Genomic DNA, 9,814 nt, shown 5'->3' on the forward strand with positions numbered 1-9,814 from the left:
TCTTCTGTTAACAAAGTGAAAGGCGTGTGGTCAAATCACAGTAACCTACGGTCGATAGAAGCAGAGCGAGAGTTGTGTGAGTCATGAGCATGCCTCCCCATAATGTAGCAGAGGCAATCTCAGCACATAGCTCTTGGTAAAACATACTCTAGAGAGATGGCACTCTCCCCAGAGATGTCAATCAAGATGCTTTTTGGTCCACAATCTCCAAGTACCTGATACCTTTCATTCCACACAACCTTGATCCACCCCTTCCTGAAAGGAGACTCACATTGTTGAGCTTGTTTCCTCCATGTGGAGGCATCAAGATCTGCCTGTCTCCAGAAAGAGGGAGATATCAACATTTGCCATTTGTCATGGTCCAGGGAATTAGGAACTGTGTATGTGAGTGTGGACCTTGTCAATGCCACAACTGAGATGCAGACCCTCTTTTTAAATGTTAGTTTCAGCGGCCTCCATCTGGCTTCTCCACCAGAAAGGAGATAAGCAAGAGGCTGGCACCTCATGGTCTTACAAGTGTACAAAGAGCATGTATGCCTACTCTGTGATTCATTTTCTCAAAACAGAGAGGCACACAGAGAGAGAGGCAGAAAGAGAGAAATGTAACCGAAATGTAACTGATGTAGGATATATGTCCACACCTAGACCAACTGCTATATCCAGAGAGAAGATAAATGATATTCCAGGCCTAGGTAAGTAGGGTCTCTCCTAAAACCAGGAGAAGCAGAGGATATTGCCAGAGAGCAAAGGGTCAGCAAAACATCTAACTGTGGCACTGATGTCAGCTGGGTGGCCACTCCCATCGTCTCTTCATGAGACCCTTTACCTCAGCTGTCCAAAGCAGACAACATAACAAAACAACCTCTAGCACCAGGTAGTAGCATCTATTCCTCATTTGGCAACATGTTACTTAGGAGATAAACACCAGTGTCATAAGACACATTGTTTTAAAACTTCTGGCTATCTTTGCTAATCTGATTTGGCAGCAGGGAACTATGTGTTCACACTGAGAATGAAGGAGGAGAGAGTCATCATTTTTAAAAATCTGTTCTCTAATGAAAAGATGAACATGCAATAAAATGATCCATGGGGAGGGAAGAGAAACACAGGTGACCAAGATAAATGGCCACTTAGACACTAGGATCTTAACAGCTGAGATATGATCTGGCTGACAAGTATTCATCTGTAATAACTAATCGCACACCTATGCTACCCACAAGCAAAGGCCATGCATGACTTTCCAGAATGCCTCAGCAGTGGGAGTGAGAAGGGCCCCTCTTGTCCAGATGTTGAGTATTTTGGAGTAGCTGCCCATGCAGAGATTACCTGAAGCCTCTGCTGATGTCATGAACCTCAGGCTGTTTGCAGATGGTGTCACATGTTCTCAAATGTCACAGCCTCTTGAGGTAGGTCACCACACCTGTCAGAGGCATACTCCACCCTATCACTGTCCCTGAGGCATTCTAGGCTAATTTCCATGGCTGAAAATAATCCCAGAAATTACAAGAGGCTTCATAAATAATGACGGGGCAAGTATCCATGATGTGCGTTATGACAGGGTCTCAATGGCTCTTATCCTTTCCTAGAGTGGAGCTTGCGCATTTGTGTTACTAATGAATCTTACTCGTTTGTGCAAGTGATGCTTCTGTTTGACAATGACAAGAACATAAAGTGGAGGTTAATTTACTCCATGGAAAAGAGGTTCATTATTTAAGCTGACGTTGAGGACAAAACAATGTAGCTTAATAGATGACAAATAGAAATTAGTTGTGATGAATTTTGCCATTTAATTCCAGCAGGCTTTCAGAGTGCTTGCTATAAACATGGCAAGAAAAGTTACCTTCTCTGTGGGTGGGATGTGCCCACTTGACTCTTCTGAAGGTGTCATCCAATGAGCTGGAAGCTTCCCTTCAGAAATTCTACCTGAAGCAGGCCATTTCCTGTTCTACGGAAGACTAGAGACTGAGAAGCTGATGCTAAGTCCAGTTTTATGTGAGGACTGTCTTCTAATACCAAGTCAACAATTTACAAGGCTACTCTCTGAGCACATGATATTGAACCTTGCTCCTCATTAGAATTTGCATCTAAGCCCTACTCTTGTATACTTTTCCTTCTTCCAGAGACAAGAGCTGAGCAGTCAGAGAAGCATGAACACAAAGTCCCTTCTCTTACCAAGAAGCTATTAGCAATTGGTATCTGCTGGGAAAAGAAAAATCTGTATCTTCAATGGACCATCACTGGGAATATCAATCACATCCAGGGCAGGCTCCATGTTCAGAAATAAAGTGCCAACACAAAAATGGACTCCATGATCTTTGTGTACTTTTTGTTTTGTTTGGGGAATTTTTTTTTGTCTTATTGTTTTGAACTTTGTTTTTATTTTATGATTTTTTTTATTTTAAGAGAGCATGAATTTGGGTAGGTAGAAGTGAAGTGGTAAAAATCTAGGAGGAGTTGAAAGATGAGAAAGACTATTATCAAAATAAATTGTATGTAAAATATTGATAAGAAAGCTTAATATGTACATAATTTTAGACCCAAATGGAGCTTCCATTTGCATCCAGAACAATGGGTAACTGTGGATCTTCAAGGGTAAGGTCAAGTAGAAAGTTCTTAGGTTTCACAAGATCCCCCAAAGAGATTTGAGAACACCCATCCCATTTAGTTGTTTTTTTTTCTCCCTATTCATATTTAAGTATTGAGACCCACAACTGAGACTTCTCAATCTTGGACTAAAACTTCCATAACCCTGACCCAAAATGAAAGTTTTTCTTTGAAATTTGGGTGTCTCAGGAATATAGTTTAGTGAGAGAAAGAGAATAATATCTGGACATACTTGAAGGCATTTCTCAATTTTTCCTTGTCTCTATTAGTCATGTATAGAATGAGAGTGATAATATTTATTCCACACTATACAAAGCAGATTGGATTTGGAGAAGTGAGACACATAGAAAACTAGGAGTTTTTATGGATTCCATGTTCCTGGCTAGAAATTGATGGCTAGTGAATTGATTCTAATCATATCTTCCTCTGTACCAAAAGATGTTCTTCACAGAGCATGTCATTCAGACCTTTGTGAGATAGGTGTGAGTCTTTTCCCAGTGACATCTGCACTCATACATTCCTTTTCACTGAAGAACTGTACCCAGGCTAAGGAATCCTAGGTCCCATTGATTACATACTAAGAAAATAAAAGTGGAGACAGAATATGCCAAGTTTCCGCATCAGTGGAGAATGTAGGAAATTCAGGAGGCAGAAGAAAACCAGGGCATTTAAAGCACAGAAATCCAGAAGGTTGTGGAAGGAGCAAGAGGCATGGCCAAGGTTTCCCAGGCCTTGAAGGCCATGATTAAGAGTTTTAACTTAATCCAGTGGGATGACTAAATGCCATAAGATGTTTTAACCAGAGAAAGAATATGCTTAAATTTCATTTTAAATAAATAATGCTGTGTGTAATATATAGATGCCAGATTTAGAGGCCAGCATCAGTGGATGCAGCTGGACCAGACTGTCTCTACTACTGTGGCCTAGACTTCGAGAGCCATAACATAGATGAAGGGATAACAAAGAGAAATGAGGATTTGAGAAACCATGCAGAAGGTCAAAGCCACAGCCCTGGCATGAAACTTACACCAGGGTCAAGAAGTACCAATAAAGATGCTATGAGTCACATGGTCTAGTTTAAAAATGTAAGAGGAGTTCCAGGGAGATGGCTCAGTGGGCAAACGGGCAAGCCTGACAACCCGAAGTCCTCAGTGGAAGCTATGTAAAAGAGCTGCACGTGGTAGTGCACATCTGTCATTCCAAAACGGATACAAGAGATGCAGGGCTGAGGGAGGAAGAGTGCCGAGACACTCACAGGCCAGCCAGCCTGCCTGGAGTGTGCAGTAGCAAAAATAACAAGAGAAACAGTACCTCAAAAACAAGGTGAACAGGTGACAATTAATTCCCCAAAGTTGTTCTTAGACTGCCACACAGGCTTTGTAACCAGCATGCCACACACACACACACACACACACACACACACACACAAACACACACACGCACATGCACACACATGCATACACACTTGAATTTGAAAAAAGTAGGACCCCAAGATAGAAAATTAATTTTATCTAAACCTGTATTACAATGACTGGGCTTAGAACTTTGTATATTGTAAGAAACAGGAGCGAAGGGTTTTGTGTGACCACTGTTCACACACATACAAACATACTGTCATATCTCTAAGAGTAGAAACCTGTATGTAGTGCATTCCTGGGGCCTGACACTCATACTCTGCCACTTATTTTTCTAAGATATACAGAGCATGTCTAACCCTCTATATACTTTCTTTTATCTGTCCAGTGTGTGGCCACCTCATTTTTATTGTAATTCTGGCTCTCATTTAATTTATTAGTCCATGGCCTATGTACACATATTTTAATAATTTTGAAAGCCTCTTGTTGTCATTGAAGCTTGCCTAAGGAAAGCCTGAGATAATCAGTATTTCAGATTTTACTGCGCTGCTGTCCCCTCCCCCACCACATGCCCACACTCATATAGGTTTTGCTTTTTTAAAAAAAGAGAGATTTAACAGCCATACGGCACTTTTAAAAATAACATTCACATCTGGGCTGACCACCTGTTTGCCAAAATTTAGCTTGATGTTAATTAAAACAGGCATGTTATAAAGCTCAGGAAATGGCAGCTGACCCCCTAACCATGAATGTAGTGCTATAATAATATGTAGTAAAAATAAGACATTTGGGGCTGTTGTCCAAACCACTCATGCATTAAAATTCTCACCACTGTATACTCCCTTGCAGAAGAACGTGCAAATCAACTGCAAAAGTGGTTGAACCAAAATAATAACAACAATAAAATAATAATAATAATAATAATAATAATAATAATAATAATAATCCTAGGAAAAATAGCTCTTCATTCATTTCACAAGTAGTTTCATCCTAAGCAAGCATTGTAGTCCACCTGGTGAGGAAGACTCTGTACAGGGAATGGAAGACTGACTAACAATCTCTTGCCCAAATAAAGGTGATGTCAAAATCATTGATATTTACTGAACAGTTTGCTGTGTGTGTAGAACAAGGTGAAACATGTGGTTTGCTTGACTTTACTCCATCCTTCCTTGAGCTCTGCAAGGATCGGGAACTCTGCTGAGATCCATGGAACAAGGCAAAGAAAGTGTGTAAGAGCCAGTTCACTGACCTGTGTGTTCCAGTGGCTGAGACTTGAAAACCAACTATCGGGGTGTTTCATCAAGGCTCTGTATGAATGAGCCACAGTGTCAGGCTCTTCCTCTCACTTGGTCCCTGCTCTGCTTGAGAACTCAGGCTATGTTATTTAGAACCAGCCATAGAGATTTTTCTAGGTTTGGCACCGCCTCCCAGCCTACTCCTACCCCTGTGTTACTTTCTTCCCCTGTGGCCCCAGAGAGTCTCCCTCCTCCTACTCACTTTCCTATCAGCCTCACTTGTTTGAAACCACTCTTAATTGCCTTTGACAAGCTGACATTTGACAACTCCGCCTTTGTTCTGCTTCTCATATGATCCAGTTCCTTGCCCTTACCTCTGAATCGCAAGTCACAAGTGTTCCTTTTCCTCCTTGTTCTTCAATTTTTTTCATTTTATAAACTGGGGAAAACTGGAATTTCCCTGAATATTTTCTCTTTACTCGTCTCTGGATCCATCCTTTCATTTTAGGACATGTATATGTGGGGTGCAGTTTACGTAGTTAATATGTATTAAACCGTAACGGAACATTAGGCTCCATATACACAGCCTTTAAAGAAAATCTTCAACTGGGCCCATCAACACTTCCTCATGTGGAGAGGGAGCCTCATAAGGCCCTACCTCTCAATGAGGTAAAATCTATGAAAGCATATATTTTAAATTATAAATGATTACATAATTTGTAAGTGCTTGGCTTATTGTACAAACTGTGTTACCGAAAGTGCCCAATTGGTATGGCTAAGTTCAAACTACAACATTAAGTGAATGCATGATATCTCCATATTCTCTTTTAATATGTGTAGCTTCTTTAAGAAATAGAAAACAAGATCCTCTGAAATGCAACTATGTTGTAGCTCCTGAAAGCCATTGTACTTGATGAGCAAGAGTCACAGAATCTGCTGGATACCCAATATATGAGATCCAGCACATTTTATGCCTAAGGTCTCAGAGATTTTTGTCTATGCTCCCAGCAGACTGGTGTGGAATTAAAATGCCTAAAGATGTGCTTCCCCTTCTATACTTACCATGTGAAATTGGAAGGGCCTTTAAACCTGACTCTGCTTTGGTTAAATATAGCCTTGATTTTAAAAAGAAGAAGAAGATGGAGGAGGAGGAGGAGGAGGAGGAGGAGGAGGAAGAGAAGAAGAAGAAGAAGAAGAAGAAGAAGAAGAAGAAGAAGAAGAAGAAGAAGAAGAAGAAGAAGAAGAAGAAGAAGAAGAAGAAGAAGAAAGAAGGAGAAGATCTCATCTTATGAGCTTCTCACTAAACAATGATGAAACTGAGTGAGATTTTACACATACAAACTTAATCTAGCAAGAGCTCAGTTAATGACACCAGCTACTAATACCAATTCCTTAGTGTTGCTATTGCTTTATAAAATTTATTTATTTGTGTGTGTGTGTTAGAGAGAGAGAGAAAGAGACAAACAGACAGACAGAGAGACAGAGAGAGTAAAGTACTACACACCACATGTGTATAAGTGCCACGGAGGCTAAAAGAGGACGTTGAATCCCCAGGAATTTGGGTTATAGGTGGTTGTGAGATACCTCATGTGAGGAGCACTGAAACTGTGTCCTCTGCAAGAGCAGTAAGTGTTCTTAACCTTTGGCTGACCTCTTCAGCCTTACCACTGGTTTTTAGACAGTTTTTTATCTACACATACTAATCACAGTTGTTACAAAAGTCCATCCGAGAGAGAATCCAGGTAGCCCTCCCTCTTCATCAACCACACAAGCAAACACCATCCTGTTTCAGCTGTCCTTCGCCCTTTTACACAGTCTTCTCTTTGCCTTGAAATGTTGATTGGTCCCCCCTGTGAATTGGGTCACATTGAATCCAAATTGCTCTCCAGTTTTCCAGATTAAAAATGAGCACCTCTGCAAAGTCTACCCTGATTCTCCTAGACAGCCACAAACATTCCTTGTACCAGTTTTGTAGACCACACTCCCTAATAGACCAAGGAGAAAATGGGGATGCTGCTTTAGCTTATTTTGCCTTTACTGTACTCTCAACACTGGGCATAATGGCTCATGCACCACAGGATCCTATTTAGCAGGCTTTAACACCAAAGAACAGAAGCTTCACCCTAAAAATATATTACTTAAATATTAAGTAAATATATGGCCAAATACATCTTGATACACAAAAGGCAGGGTGTGGCTTGGAGTGCATTTGAGCGTTCGGCATCCCTGTGAAGAAGAGACCAGTTCCCATCACCTCCCCATAGTTATCCTTAGGAGCTCTCTTCTTCAACCTAGAGACTCTATAGCCCGAAGCTAGCTGCCGCATCATCCAGCAGTAGCAATAACAAAGAGTGGAGAAATGTCTGTCTCTCCTATGCTTTCTTCAGAAGCCTAGAAACCTTTCCCAGAACCCCCATCAGACTTCTGATTCTCCATTTCCCAGGATTATGGTTTTTATGTTCATTCTCAAACCAATCATTCACAAGGGAAATGAGATTACCACAATTACGTCAGGCTAGGGATCAGCAAACATTCTCTGTAAGGGGCCAGATAATAAATATCTAAGGCACGGCAGACCAGACTGTCGCCACTGCACAGCTCACTGTGTCCATGCAGGGTAAAAGCACTCAAAGACTGTATGTAAATGAATGATGTAGTTGTGTCCCAATAAAACTATTCATGGATTCCCAAATTTGAATTTCATATAATATTTGCATGTCATCAACTGTTCTTCCTCTGAATGCTTTCCAACATTTAAAATTGGTTAAAGCCATTCTTAACTCAAGAGACTATACAAATATAGGCAATAAACTTGATTTGGCCCAAAGGCTACCGTTTCTTGACCCCTGCTTAACAGTATCTGTGGCCAATATGTATTGAAGTGACACCAAACACAACTTCCTAAGCACGCAATAAATTCTGAAAAATTAAAGGGATATATGACTAAAGAGAATCCAGGAATATTTCTCCCCTCCACTCAACCCTCCCAGACAGGATCACATGTACCTCAAACTACCCACAAATTTGCTGTATACCCAAGGATGACCTTGAGCTCCTCATAGCCATATTTCTACTTCCTCAGAGCTGGGATTACAAGCTCAGTCCATCACACTCGGTTTATGAGACACCAGGGAATCAAACTTGGGACTTCATGCACTCTCGGAATGCATTCTATCAACTGAAGATACATCCAGCCCTAGAGCACAGTTATCTGGGAGAAGTACATAGAATATCTGTGTGTATGATTTCCTGAAAAGTATGTTTAAAAGAACAGCTTTGCCTAATGATGATGGATTTAGCAGAACTAGACAAACAAAACTTGCTGTTTACAGCAACTTAAATTATGAAATGAGAGATAAGTAATGTTTTGTGTTTGAGTGTGTGGGGGATATAGAACTGCGGACCTCGGCAGAACTGAAGTAGTAACGGATATGCTTTCAGAGCAAGGAGGAGATGTAAGAGATTATTTCAGGGGCACTTTCTATGCTAACATCTTCTGACTTCACAATCTTCCAAACATTATTTTGCATGTATCCTGCTGTAGACAAAGAGATAATTACAGAGTAACTGTTTGCACTCAGTGCAAATTAATCAAATGTAAATTAAATAAACTGTAAATACAAGATACTCCTCAGCTGATAACAGCAAGTGAATCACCGCCATTATAGACTCATTTTTGCAAAATTACATCTAATCATAGTATTTTAAGATAGTGTTTGGCAAAACATCTCTAAATCTGTCAACAAAAGCAGCGATTACTTCTCTGCACTGAATACCTTTGGCAACAAATACCCATTGTTCAGCAGAGATTTACTGAAGATTCTTCCTGAAGGCAGGAGTGCAGTCTAAATGACCTGCAGATGGTCCCTTGACCTGTGTACTCAGAGTCAATAAAATTCATTTCAGAGTCATCTACTGCGATCATTTTTAAAACTATAAATCTAAGGTGTGAAAAGTCTTAAGAAACCCCCAAGTAGAAATTATTCGAAGTAATTATAGTTTCGTGGCCTGATCAACATTTTAATCTTGATCATCAATTTCTGCTCTAATAGAGACCAGGCTTTGTCATGTGGCCCATAAGGTCTATGTGTCTCCATTAGGGCCTCCATTCTTTTTAAAATTTATTATGTGTATGAATGTTCTGCCTACATGTGTGTCTATGCACCACAAACATTCTGGCCCATGCTGAGACCAGAAAAGAACAACAGTTCTCCTGAGAGTGGAATTAAGGACAGTTGTGAGCTGGCAGGTAGTATCTAGGAACTGGATTTGGGTTTTCTGCAAAAGCACCCAGTGCTCTTAACCACTGAGCCATCTCTCCAGTCCTGGAACCTACATTATTCTTGGTCTACCAATCTAATGTTTTAATTCCTCAAGCACAAGTGTCCCAGTCCTACCTGGCCACTGCTTCCCTCTTCAGACCTCATTACCTCTCGGTGTAGCCTTCTAGCCTTGAATGGGGTTGGGAAACAGGAAACAAGCTCTCTTGTTGGGTGGCACTTGTGTGAATAGAGCACCTCCTGTTTAGTGTTTCTAATCCAAATGTGTTTCCACATGTGAGGAGCAGAGAAAGTCCTGAGTGAGTGAAGTCCTGAGTTCATGTGTGTCGTTGACATGAGT

Source organism: Mastomys coucha, unplaced genomic scaffold (genome assembly GCF_008632895.1).
Source record: "Mastomys coucha isolate ucsf_1 unplaced genomic scaffold, UCSF_Mcou_1 pScaffold5, whole genome shotgun sequence".
In the NCBI taxonomy this organism is placed as follows: domain Eukaryota; kingdom Metazoa; phylum Chordata; class Mammalia; order Rodentia; family Muridae; genus Mastomys; species Mastomys coucha.